The sequence below is a fragment of the Pagrus major genome, chromosome 1, assembly GCF_040436345.1.
Source record: "Pagrus major chromosome 1, Pma_NU_1.0".
Taxonomy (NCBI): domain Eukaryota; kingdom Metazoa; phylum Chordata; class Actinopteri; order Spariformes; family Sparidae; genus Pagrus; species Pagrus major.
The window spans coordinates 5595551-5609121 of NC_133215.1; the positions used below are offsets into that span (position 1 = coordinate 5595551).

The following is a 13571-nucleotide window of genomic DNA, read 5'->3' on the forward strand; positions in this document are numbered from 1 at the left end:
TGGAGATGGTCTGACTTTATGTGAAAAACGGTTATCTGCGATCGCCCGTTTGGCCGCCTTGTGACAAATAACGCCACCACCTCCTGATGATGCGGACGTGATGTGCAAAGTTTGGTACAAATGTCAACCTGGGACATTTCTGTGGTTTGCAGAAACGTTAGCTGTTAACATTATATATCTGGGCGACAGGACTTGAATTTACAAGATCATGTGAGAGTCCAGCCTGGTTTTGCGACATAGACCGCCTTGAATAAATGTCAAAGACGAGAAACGGACGGTATTGCCGAACATTTCTACACCAACATATCGCCCAACCCTAACGAAGGTACAGTAGGCAGAGAGGGAATTGAAGGTAATGAGAATAAAAATGAAATATCTAATTTCTTCATCCCTCCTGTAGATCTTTAGATAGATAGATAGATAGATAGATAGATAGATAGATAGATAGATAGTATACAGATAAATAGTCAGAGAGACAGAGGGAGCCCTGCGAGAGATGAAGCCTCCTCTTGCCTGAGCAGCAGTAGAGTGGAGCTTTACTACTGCAGCTAGATAGCAGAGGGAGGAAAAAGGAGGAGGAGGTGGAAGAAGAAGAGGACACGTGACGATGTCTCTCCGTTCCCCTGGGCTCTGGATAACAGGACAGAGAGAGAGAGAGGGAATACAAGATGGGTTAGGCTGTTAAAGAAGGCGTGAGAGGGATGGAGAGCAGAGAGAGAGGAGGTAGAGCCAGAGGAGGAAGACCATAGGAAGGAGGGAAGAGTGATGGGCGAGGGGTGGTGGGGGTGGTGGTGGAGAGAGGGAGGTGAGAGTGATGTATGGAGAGAGAGAGAGGGAGAGAGAGAGAGTGAGGGAGGTTTGGAGGAAGGATGGGAGGAGGAGGAGGGAAGGCAACGATGGAGATGGAAGGAGGGGGGGAGGGAGAGAGAGGGAAATGAGAAAGAGCAAACGCCGAAAGGAGCACGCTCAGAGAGGGAGTGTGTGTGTGTGTGTGTGTGAGCGAACGCTGCAGTAACCTGCTTTTCCCTGCTCCCTATGATCAATCACTCAGCACAGCCTATATACAACACACACACACACACACACACACACTGCTGTTATCTTGTGGTGCATACACACACACGTACACACACAACTACTTGTGTGTATTTTTGTATTTGGGTACCGTATGTGTACACACACCATTACTATGCATGGCCTATATTGCCAATTACACTCATATTTCATGTATATATTCATATAGAACAGAGGTTGAACACACGATGAAAGAAGACAGCAGATGTTTACCATGTTTTCTTTCCTCTCTGTGTTTGACTGTGTGTGCACACACATTTAAGACCTTGAGAGGGAAGTCATGACCTATTTGGAGACCTCTCAGAAGGGTCAGTTGATGGTTCAGACCTGTTTGAGGTCGATGTAGGAAAACTCGCTGCTTTACCAGATTTATTGATCGCCTCGTTTGGAAATATGTTAGACTTACAAAATAAAGCGTTCGGGTTAGGGTTAGAGAGTGAGGACGGATAATTGATGCAAGTTTACTTACCACAAAGATTGAAATCTTAATCAAACTTTGGTGAAGCGTGTAATCTGCTGGAAACTTCCAGTGGATACTCGTGACACCTGGAGAGTAAACTCTCTCCTTACTCTGTTTTTGGTGGCCAACATTTACATTTTGCACCAAAGATGCCCCTAAATCGAAGCAGATTACAATAAAATTCTATATTTTTTTATCCAAATCTGATAATCATTTATGATTTCAATAACCCCATGACCCCTCCTGTAGTGCCACCTTCAGGACGAACTTCGTTTTCAGGTAAACCTCCAAGACTAGCTTAAACCATCGTTGTTTGATCCAACACTTAACATAATGTGACACATAACAAACATCCCAGCATCTATGAAGCTTCAAAGGCTTCAGACTTCCAGTTAAGTTTGATTTCCTGTGATAACAGTGTCAGTCTCCCTCCCTCCTGCTTCTTCTTCTTCTCCTGTCTTGGTTTTCTGGGAGCAGTCTGTGCTTGTGCTGCGCGAGTCGTGACTGAGAAGGCTTCTGCCACAGCGCTGTGAAGTGTGCATGCATGTGTGCCGACTTCAGTCTTGGCAAACACACTGGAGAGAGACATACTTGATGAGGACAAGAATTAATGAGTGGGGAAAAAAGAGGAGAGGACACACACACACACACACACACACACACACACACACACACACACACACACACACAGTGACTGGTGTATTTAGTATTCAGGGTATGACAGTCCATTGATTTTTCAGTGCCGTGCTGTGACGTCACACAGTAATCTAATCGTTTACGGGAGACTCTGGGTTCAGTCAGTCAATGAGAGGACACCATAGACGTCCCTACGACTCTTCTAATGGATGTTCACAGAGACGGTGTCCAAAAATAGACCTCTCTTATTCTACACATACAAAATATATATTTAAAAACAGCAAACTTTATGCTTGAATGTATGCTGTAGTTTCTCTGTCATCTGCATCCATTTTCATCAGAGTAGAAACAACTAACAACACAGAACAAAATGTGAGTTTATTCATTCATTTAGTCTGTAATGAAGATGTGAGAGCAGATAGAAATGGTGCCAGGCTGACTGGTGATCCTTTATTTCCTCGTGAGATTTTGTGTCTGGTGGCCTACAAAATAGCATTGTGAAAGCAACGTTTAGAGGCAACAAATCTAAACACAGACTGTATCATTATTCTATAGCGTTTACATCATGCTATCAACTAATGAGCTCAAACAAAAGCACATCTATTGCCAGTTTAAGTTATTTGGCCATAACCTCAAGGTTGATGATGGATGTTTGGACAGAAGCGATGGTCACTTCCTATTTAAACTTGATTTACTTTATGTATATGATAAGCTCGCAACTGTCTTTTTTTTGTATCTTAGAGGAAGAGAAGGAACAAACTGTGCAGGTGAGACAGAGAAAACACCCAAGGGGCTTGGAAATAAAGCATCTTGTCTCATCTCAAGGAAAAAAGATAGCATACTGAGTCACAAGTGAGTCTGGCAGAGATAATAAATGACATCAGAACTCAACACAGGGAGAAACAGGAACCTGTGACTCATTGCAGGGACGACAAGGGGCTGAGTTTTGCGTCAGAAACAGGTCTTAATAAAGATATTTATCAGGCTGTGTGGACTGTTAAACTTGGTCAATATAGAACATTAAGTCTGGGAGGCTCCTAAATGTGAACGAAACACCGGCTAGCTTTGGTGTTAATCAGGTCACTTTCCAACAGCAAATCAAAATTTAATTTAACGCTCAGAATTGGTACACACAGGTGTCTCAGTAAGTACAGTGCCCCCCCTGAGAAAACACTGTATGAACACTGAGCGAGGAAATGAAGTCCAGCCCGGGAGAGAAAAAATGAGGTCACAGTCAGAGAGAGGAGAGAGAGTACCTGGCTGGAAATTGTCCCTTTGCCATCACTTCCATTATCATTATTACTCTGCAGTCATTTACAGGCTCATCACTCTCCTATACGTTCTCCTATACCCTCCAACTCTGTGCCCCGCAGGCTATCTGCTGCATATGAACACACACGCTCATGTAAAGGGGTATTTGGTTGCACAGGCATTGTAAAGGCTGATAACAGTCGATGAGGTAAGAGCTGGTTCAGTCGAGAACAGCTTTTGATAATAGTCAGTTGCTGTTCTGATATATAAACCTCATAGACAAGAGGGTGAAAATTGAGAAATTTTGAAGAGGGGTGGCGTGTTCTCCTAGATGATACCTTTTACCCCAAACAACGATCTTCCCCTAATCCCAACCCTTGTTAAGTGTGGTTAATCGGAAGGATTGGCATGTCATCCGCACGCAAAAGACTTTGGCGTATGTACCGCACACAATTTAAAAGTCTAAAGTCTTGTTATTTGTACGCAGATTGAAGCAACCTCCGTTCTCACTGGTCAACCAGCCATTTTAGAACAAAACTGTGAAATGAAGTCAGTGTCATGTCCCTTTAAACAAAAACATTTTTTGCTATAAGCCTGCTTCGGTGTGCGGTGCTTTGTGCACACCCACACACCCTTGTGAACAGAAATAGAGTCACAGACACAAACACGCACCTACAGACACACAATGTGGAGGCAGCAAGGTGGTAAAGTTGGGCATTAAACCAGTTCATCATCATCATCACACCCACAGTCTTGACAAGCATCTGTCCTGCTAAATCGTCCTTCGTTGAAACACTTATTCTCTACCAGCTCTGTACCTGACTCTGACCTCCTCTGAAATTTGGTAGTCTCAGCAGAAATCAGTACCGAGATGATCACTGATCAGCTAACGAGCTACAGCATCAGGTCAGCTTAGCCTCACCTGCATCAAACTGCGCTGGAGTCGCCACCTGATAAATCTAAATCCAATATTCGTATCCATGACACTCTTTTTTTTTGTCACCGCCAATTTATGAAAACGATGTCTGTCTCTTTAGCGCTTTCTTCATCAGCTAGTTGGCTTTATCTGTCTGCCGTGTGTGCTGAGTTCGTAGTGTACATTGGGTTTACCAGAACTTTTTTTGTTTAACCAGCTGTCTGCAGCAGCTGGCAACAAGGTTGATCAGAGAAGACAGACAACCACATAAAACTTTACACTCAAACATTCGACTACGTGACATGTGGCCTGCAAGCAAACACCCACCGACACGCCGAGAGGAAAGACGCACACAAACAAGGACACAGAAGTCCAGACGTCGTGTCCTCATGAGGTCCAAAAGTCATGCTGGCAGGAGACAGAGAGACAGGTGGGCCAATCAGCCGGCTCGGCAGAGAGAGGGATGAGTACGAAGGAGAGAGGTGAATGGAAAAACTGGAGGAGGATTATACACAGGAAAGAATGACGTGGGTGAACAGGAGAGAGGAAAAAGATGAGTGTTGATATAATTAAGGGACAGCGATGGATGGACGGACGGGTGGGGCAGGACTGACAAACAGCCACTTTACCAGAGAATTAGGTTAAAAGTTCAAACATCTGATAATACAACGTGACAGCAGATCAAACTTCCCTCGCTCCGTTACTGCTTTTACCTTTTGTGCAATTTGACAGAAGAGTTTGGGAGCAAATATCCTCAACAACAAATTCTTTATTTCTTAATAATGATACCCGCCTAAAATGACAATGTCTGCGTTACTTCGTTAAATCCAGAGATGAAGGTGCTCTTGTGCCAAAGACTTCAGCTCTGAACCCTTGCAGTGGCCGGAGGGTGCTTGTAGAAAAGCATGCACAGTCAGCAAACCTTCCCTAGATAAATAAAGGTTAATAAAACATATATGTGATTTAAAGACAGAAGGGTGGATGGATGGATGGAGTGACGCCATGGAAGAGAGAGAAAGGACGGACCCGACTATCCCTCCTCATCAGCCACCTTCAGTTCTCCTCATCCATCCTCCACCTGATCGTATATGAAGATACATTTTCAAAAAAGCAGAAGCAGGAAGCGAGGGAGAGAGAAGGAAAGGTGGAGAAAGAAAGGAATGAAGAAGAGAAAATGAGGGAGTTTGGTCGGGGGTGGAGGTAGAGAGAGAGAGTCCATCAGCTGAGTGTTAGCACTCTGCTGAGATCAGCAATAATGTAAGAGCGAGAAAATGAAGAGAGGGAAAGGAAGAGGAAGGGGGGATGAGGATGGAGAATGTGGTCAGAATGAGAGTGCTTCCACCCTGCCTCTGCCAATGAAAGCTTCGGCAAAGCAGGAGACGGAACGAAGGGCTGTAAAACAGGAGAGAGGGATGAATTGAGAGATAAAAAGAGAGGTTTGGATGGAAAGGAAAAAAAGAAAACTGTCTTTGATGAAGTGAGAGGGAGGGGTCTGATGACATAAGCTGGTGGAAAAGATATCCCAACCCCAGAGGTGATGGAGCCATTACAGTAACCCTCCTTCACCTCCAATCCTACCGCCCATTTCTCTCCCCACACCCCTGTGCACCTAACAAATGGGCCCTCCCAATAAGGGAAAGTGATCGGGGCGTACCACCTCGGTGGCGGAGAGCAGGGGTAAGTGGTGACATAACAAGTCGTAAAATGCTGCTTAATGTCCCGTATCTATAGACAGAGAGGGAGATCAGGGCTGGTGTGAGAGGTTCGGTGCTCAATTTGTCCTGTGAAGTGTTTACTGCCTTTACTACGTCCATGCTGCCCTCCAAACATTTGTAGACAGGGCGGAGAGTACACCATGACTGCAAGGTACGAAGGGCCAGACAGCCAATGAAGTTGAAGGAAATACTTGTGTCTTTAGAGATCGTCCCCCCAAGAAAACGACACATTCAGATGTTTCGGGAAACCTAAAGTTTGTCACTATTTCATTGTTTTTACATGCACGATGCTATTTGTTTATTTCTTATATCGTGTTGGAACATATTGTACAAATTCCTTTACTGTGCATCGTGTCACACTGGAAGATTGTCCATCACGTGTGTGTGTGTGTGTGTGTGTGTGTTCGTGAGGGGGGGTTTGAGGGCTCAGTGGGAGACACAAAGGGGACAGGAGCTCACACTGTGATGACACATGGCACTCCCACACTATTTCCACATAAACCACGTGCACACTCACTCACACACACACACGCACACACACACACACACACACATACACACACGCATACACACACACACAGCTCATGCACATGTCAGTGGCTGGAACTGGTCCCAGTTTGTTGTATGTTGTGTGTGTTTTTTGCCAAAGAAGCCGCACTGTGAACGCACACACATGGTCTTTGACACAGGCACATACATGTTATGTATATTTATAACATTAGATATGTTTTAAGGATGATTATCAGTAAATATTAGGGATGTAACGGTACACAGAAGTCAAGGATCGGTATGTACCTAAGTTTTGGGGTCACAGTTTGGTACATTGGTAAATAAGGAATAAAAAATCCTAAAAGTATAAGGTCAGGTTTCTACAAGTCCTATGAAAAGCTGCTCAGTGGCGCTTGAGGCCAACAAAGCTCGACTTCATAGGTATGAAAATACCCGGATCTTCAGTGTTGTGCGGCCCATTAAGTGTGTGCACTAGAGACTTCCGCCGACCGAGCAGGCTAACTTCCGATTTAGCGTCCAGCTAACTTAAATAGGGATTAAAATGATTGAATCGTGTGGCTCTCATAGACTCAAATTTTAGTCTTTTAAAAGCTTTTATTATGAAGCAGCATTTCAGGAAACGTGTTTTCAGCAGCAGTAACTGAACATGGCTCCTGAAACAGCTGAGAGTGAACACGATGAAACAGTAAAACACAGCAGATGTTTAAAAATACAAACAGGACGAGAGAAACTAAAGAGATTCAGTCAGAAGCTACAAAAGTACTGAGAGCTGAACACACTGACGTTTAAAAACATCTTTCTCTCAGGTTTCCTGCACAGACCTGAGTTGAGCATCGCTTTGAGGGGTAGACGGGTGCTTGTTACGGGTTGGTTCAGTCGCGAGACGTCACTGCAGCCTGCTAAATGCAATAAATGGAAGTCATGGCGGTATTTTGGCTCTTCTGACGATTACAATGATTTGACCAATCCGAGTCAGCCCCAAGTTAAATGATTTAGGATTTTTTAAAGACTTCCCATATAGAATCAGACACAGATATCTGATTATATATGTTTGTGTGTGTATGTGTGAGTCATGTGTCTGTGTACATGTTGTAAAACACCACAATTTCAGTGCTCACACACCAGCAGCAGCAGAGAAAGTGGGTCATCCATACTACCTGGGCTGCGCTGCATTCGTCACTGTCATCAAATCCTCCTCAGTGTGTGAATCTGTTTCTGTGTAAAAGGATGCACTTGCACTTGTTTGGTCAGTGTGTATGTGTGTGCGTGTGTGTGCAGGGAAGTTATGCTTGTGTGCACATACTGTATGCTTGCACAATACACAGGAGCTGCAGAAGCTGCTATTAGAAAAGGGTGTGAGAGGGTAGGTAAGGATAACGTGCATGTGTGTGTGTGTGCATGTGTTGAGTGTGTAGGTGGATGGGTGAGTGGGAGATGCGGGGGTTTGAAGGGGTTGAAAATCAATCGCTAGGAGACCCACTTCCCATCCCCGTTGCTGCGGCAATGCCGAGATTCCATCAATGAGCCGGGGCTGCGTTGCCCTGGCAACGCTTATGAATGAGAGCAGGTCGGTAACCGTGGAGACTCGGCGAAGAGAGGAATCGCCGGTTGCCATGGCAATGCCATGAACGGGGAGAGACCAGGCAAAGTGAAGGTGGCGAGTGACCTCCGGAGATGTCAGGGCCATCGATCATCATCATCATCATCGTCGTCTTCATCAATCATCATCATCACACACACATCAGTGTTTGTGGACGGTGGTTTTCTATTGGTGGGTTTCCTGTCGCAAAATGTTTCTGTTTTTGATATTTTGAAACTCTTCTCTGATCATCAACAGTGAACTGGAGGGAGGTTTGAGGATTTAAGTGAGCTACCGTAGACGACAACAACGGTTATATTGGTCTAATCTTTCATTTTAAACCATGAGTAGGACCAAAAAGTGAAACATTCAAAGTGCTTAATGTATCAGTTTTTGCACTTTATATTATTATATTACATATGAATGTGTATTATGTCCATTATTTTCAATACGCTAAAACACCTAGTTGTGCATTAGTCAATCAAAGGAAAATTATTTGCATTGATAATTGATTTATTGTATCGGTCATTTTCAAGCAGATTCGTCTGTTATTTAAAAAAAAAAATTGTTAGTTGCAACCCTATGCAGAATACAGCTCAAGAAATAAGAGTTCAGGTACAAGACAGGAAAGGTGAATAGACTGTTAGTATATTATAGCACAGTTGAAAGTGTGTGTGTGTGTGTGTGTGTGTGTGTGTGTGTGTGTGTGTGTGTGTGTGTGTGTGTGTGTGTGTGTGTGTGTGTGTGTTTTACAGGTTGATTGTTGGGTGTTTCCCAGCAGTGAGATCCTCTGTCATCACTGTCCAAACACCTTCTCCCTCTGCAGATAAAACCCTCCCTCTCTCTCTCTCTCCCTGGAGTCTCTCTCTCTGTCTGTCTACCTCTCTCTCCCTCTCTCCTTGGGGTTTCTCTCTCTCAGCAGTCTAATCTCACACTTTTGACACTCAGGACTATCACTCTCTTTCAATCTGCTCACTCTTGCTCTCACTCTCCATCTCTCGAGGGATACTCCATCTCTTCCCCTCCCGGTTTATATTTCATTAGGGACTCTCATCTCTAATGTCTAACGGTATAATAAGGAGAAATCTCCTGTACGCGTTTTTTGGAGTATCCCTGTCATTTAAAGGAGGGATTTAGATCACACACCGTAGCTAAATAAGAGGGAAATTGTCAGAGGCATGTTAAGACAAGAATTTTAACCTGCAAGTATAAGGAAACCATTGCGAAAATAAGTATTTTTTGCTTTTCTCACATGACAGCTACAGCGCTATGTGCTGTATTTTTTATCATAAATACTAATACTCTACAGAAACAAGTAGCATCTTCTGACCCAGGTTCGACTCTGCTAGCCTGGCCTTGTTAGCCAAGCGCCCAGGAACAGTGCCGGATTTTTTTTGGATCGTTTAGAAGAGCTGCATGACTAAATCCTTTTTATCCCTGTTTGAGTTAGGGGAGAGATAAACCAGAAGTTAGCCGGCTCAGCAGGCGTCAGTCTCTAATGCACACGCTAGTGTTGTAGTACTCGAGATCGGTCTTGGTCTCGAGACCGGTCTCAAGACCATTTTTTGAGGTTCTTGGTCTCGTCTTGGAGTTGAGGGCATTTTTACTCGGTCTTGTCTCGGTCTCGAACTGGGCGGACTCAGGTTTTTTGAACGAGACCGGTCAAGACCACCGCTGATAGGCTTTTTGTCCATGCCTTACTGATAAGAGTGAAAAAGGACCCTCTCAGAAACAGCTAATAACTTCAAATCATTGGTAGCTTAAAGATTTCCCCCAGCTAAAAAAAAAGAAAACTCACATTTTGATGTTTTGTTGTGATTTTCCTTTGATATGGTCTAGGTCTTGTCTCGGTCTCAACTTCTAAAAGTCTTGGCCTTGTCTCGGTCTCGGTGCTCTCTGGTCTCGGTAATGTCTTGGTCTCGGTTGGTGCGGTCTTGACTACAACACTAGCACACGCTCTCTGGGTCCAAAAATACGGAAACTATATGAAGATCCGGGTAATTTCACAGAGGACGTTTTTTGGTGTCACGCACCACTCGTGCAATTTTCGTAGCAATGAGCGGGTCTCTGCCTCCGATTGTCATATCCTGTTTCTGCCTAATACACCCATGGTGTTAGCAGACAATGCTAGTAGTCTAGCTAAACAGTAAGACATTCAAACAGACCAACTTCACTCCAACACAGTTGCAAATTACATAAATTAACGTAAAGAAAAAGTTTTAAAAAAAAGTTTATTTGAAACTGTAACAACATAATTCACAGTGAAATGTGAGCTGGATGAAGCCAGCTGAGATGTTAGCCTCATGAACATTTCTTTAATCCACCTCTTAGAGCCTGTTTCTGTCTTTAAAACCTGATCATTTCCAAGTCTGTCACAACTAAACTCAGTTTGATGAAGGTTACTGAAAGGCCTACTGTGGTAAAAGTTGGGCATATTAAGAGTATAGTTTTGTTTGTGAATGCAGTAGCCTAGCTTTGATTAATTATTTCTTTTTATCTCTTGCTCGCCACTTTTGGAGGATTAAAACAAAGGACATGAGAGTATAAAGACACATTTACAAAACATAATTATTAATTTCCATATCCTATTTAGCCCTTTTCTCTTCTGCTCTCCTACTCTCTGGTCCCTCTTGTTTTCTTCCTCTCCTCCCATCTAACTCTCACCTGTTCCTCCTTCACACTCTTGTTGTTGTTTCACTGTTTGCCTCTCTATTACAACCCCTCCCCCCCTCCATCCCCATCTCAACCTGGCAGCACAGTCGCTGCTCCCTCTACTGGCCACCTCGGTGCACTGTGGGCAGGTTCAGCCGTTGCTAAGGGTGACTGCATCCTGGAGGTTTTGGGTTGTCTGGCAGAAGCGGATGGTTGCCGTCTCGCACGGATGAATATTGAAGCTCTGCATTCAGCCCGTCGAATGAGATGCACAGGGAGGAAAAGCAAAGCAAAAGCAGTGAAACGGGACAAAAATAAACAGAGAGAAGATGAATGTCGGAGAGATGGAAGAAGAAGTCCATCTCTTAGATTCATGATGTCAAAACAGACCCTTTGCTCTTTCGGACATCCATCTACTCACTCTGAAAGTGAAAATGTATCTGAAGTTCAAGTAGCGAGATACAGAAAATACAAATAATCAAAGTAGAGTCAAAAGTAGAAATGTATTAAATAATGAAAGCCGTGGTTTGTGTTGGCAATTTACAGGAAAAAACAAGAATATGAACAAAACCGATCGATCACAATGTGCAGAAAACAAACAAAAGATGAAAAAAGTAGAGTTTAAAGTCACACTACACCTGTGGATCACATGCAGAGTTGCTTATTCACCCTGTTGTGTGCTCTACATAGTGACCGTGTCAGGATCTAATCTGTGTGTGTCCTGTTGGATCTTTACTGGACCTGAGGCGGTGTGCTTATTTTTGCTGAGGTCCAGTGTTTTTACAGGTCTGCAGCGTGGCCTTTAGCCGTGGCAGTTAAAAAGCCATTGAGGGAATGAGGGGCTTGGCTGCCGGTACCGTGTCTGTTAATAAATGACCTCTTACTGGAATTAGCAACCAACCTGGAGAGAGAGAGACGGAGGAGGGCGGTGGGGGTGAAGACGAGCGGCGATAGATCAGAAAGAGGGATGGAGGGAAAAAAAGAGATGACAAAAGGGAAAATTTAGCTCAGTTCATACTTACTGTCTGGGCCCCTTGTTAATTTCCTTGGCCTTTCCTTTAGCTGTTAGTGTTACGTAACGTGGCTATATAGATGGTCAAATGCATTTCCATCCTGCTTTCTCATGCCTTTTTCTTTCTTAATTCGAATCCACAAATCATACGCCGCTATCAGGAAGACTTGATTTAAGGAGCAGCTCTCCTGTGTGTCAGACGGATTCTCATTTTCTAATTGCATTCTGTCTTTTCTCTTCTGTAATTGCATTCGAGGGCTGAGAAGTTGCACAAAGTTGGGAAGAGATACGATAAGTGATGATGATACGTGTGACTGGTTACACAGTCTGCTGGATGAGGTTTACACTTTTCTGTTTCTGACTGTAGAGCAGATGCACATAGCACACGTGTGTTACAAGAAAGGTTTTGATGGCAGAAACTAATAATTACAAGCTAAGCAGCTGCCGTCAGCTAGTAAGCTCAGGTAACAGTGTAGCTACTGTAGCTTCAGTTCTGACTAACTGGAAGGGAGCTGCAGGGTTTTAAACTCTGTGTGGGAGTGTCCTTACAGAGTCGTTAAGGACACGTGTGAGCTCTGAGTCTCAGAGTCGTTAGGGCCACTTTTGGGTCGTTGACTTAACCGGCCTTCATGTGGGTTGCTAGGGCTAGGTGAGCCCAGGTGTGAATGGTTGTTAGGCTGTCTGGGGAGGGAACTCAGTACAGCATCGTAGGTGGGTGATAAGTAATGTCGTAGGCCACCTCCTCTGTTCAGAGACGGTCGTTCCAGTTTGAGATAGATGGAGTCTTTTGTCTTCTCCGGACAAGATGTTCACATTGTTGTCCTTAAAGGAGTGATTTTTCTTCTTCAGATGTAAGTGGACAGCAGAGTCTTGACCTCAGGAGTTGGCTGCATTGAACAGCATAAACAAAGCTGCCTTCAGTTAACTGATGTCACCTTTGTAAATTTTCCTGAAGTGCAGCTTAAAGGAAGAAAAACGCAAAAATATACATTTTCTTTTTATTGTCATGGTTCTTCTAATGATGTCTGACTTGAGGTCAAAGTCTGCCCGTCTCTCGAGCTCCTCCCCTTCGTTTCTCTCTCTCCTCCTCCTCAGAACATCCCCTCTCTACGCCCACGCGCTCTCCCCCCCCTCCCCCTCGTGTTGGACCGGCCCAGCCTCCCGCCCCCGTACGAGACAGAGGATGGAATTTTCCAACCTGTCTCTGGCCGACTTTACACCAGAGCTTCTTGATACAAGACGCATACTGTGCCACAAGAACAGGACATGTCTCTAAAAGCGAAGTCATGACAAAGACGGGGAATAAGGGACTCAATCATTCCCAGTTTAACTGTCAATTTTAAATGTACTATACTTCTCTATCAACTGTTAAAAGGGCCACGTTATCGTCAGATTTCAAATTGCTTGGTAACCTAACGTGGCTTTCGTGTGCCAGGATCAGATTGGTGAAGCTGCAGAATCATTATCATTTGTCAGTTTTTTAAGTTTTCAACACAAATTTAAAAACCCTAGTTGTTTACAAGATTTACAACCTCCTATCAAGGTCCATTTTCTCACTTGCTCTGGAGGTTTTGACCTCTTCCAAGGCCCAGCTGTCCCCCTGTATACTCACAGTACCAGCCACCTAAATACGCCTGATTTCTTTCATTAAGATCCATCAGTTATTCCCGGAGAAATAAACAACAATGACGAGAAGAATAACAATCCTGGATCTGTCCCTTTATCCACCAAAGGTTATGCGGTCTATTCTGGGCCGAGACCCATCC

General features: G+C 44.1%; 1 protein-coding gene across 1 annotated transcript in view; it reads left to right on the forward strand.

Annotated features, from left to right (window-relative positions):
* The window catches only part of cacna1ab (calcium channel, voltage-dependent, P/Q type, alpha 1A subunit, b), a 121073-nt gene that overhangs the window by 34552 nt on the left and 72950 nt on the right, over positions 1 to 13571 (forward strand). The window lies entirely within an intron of this gene.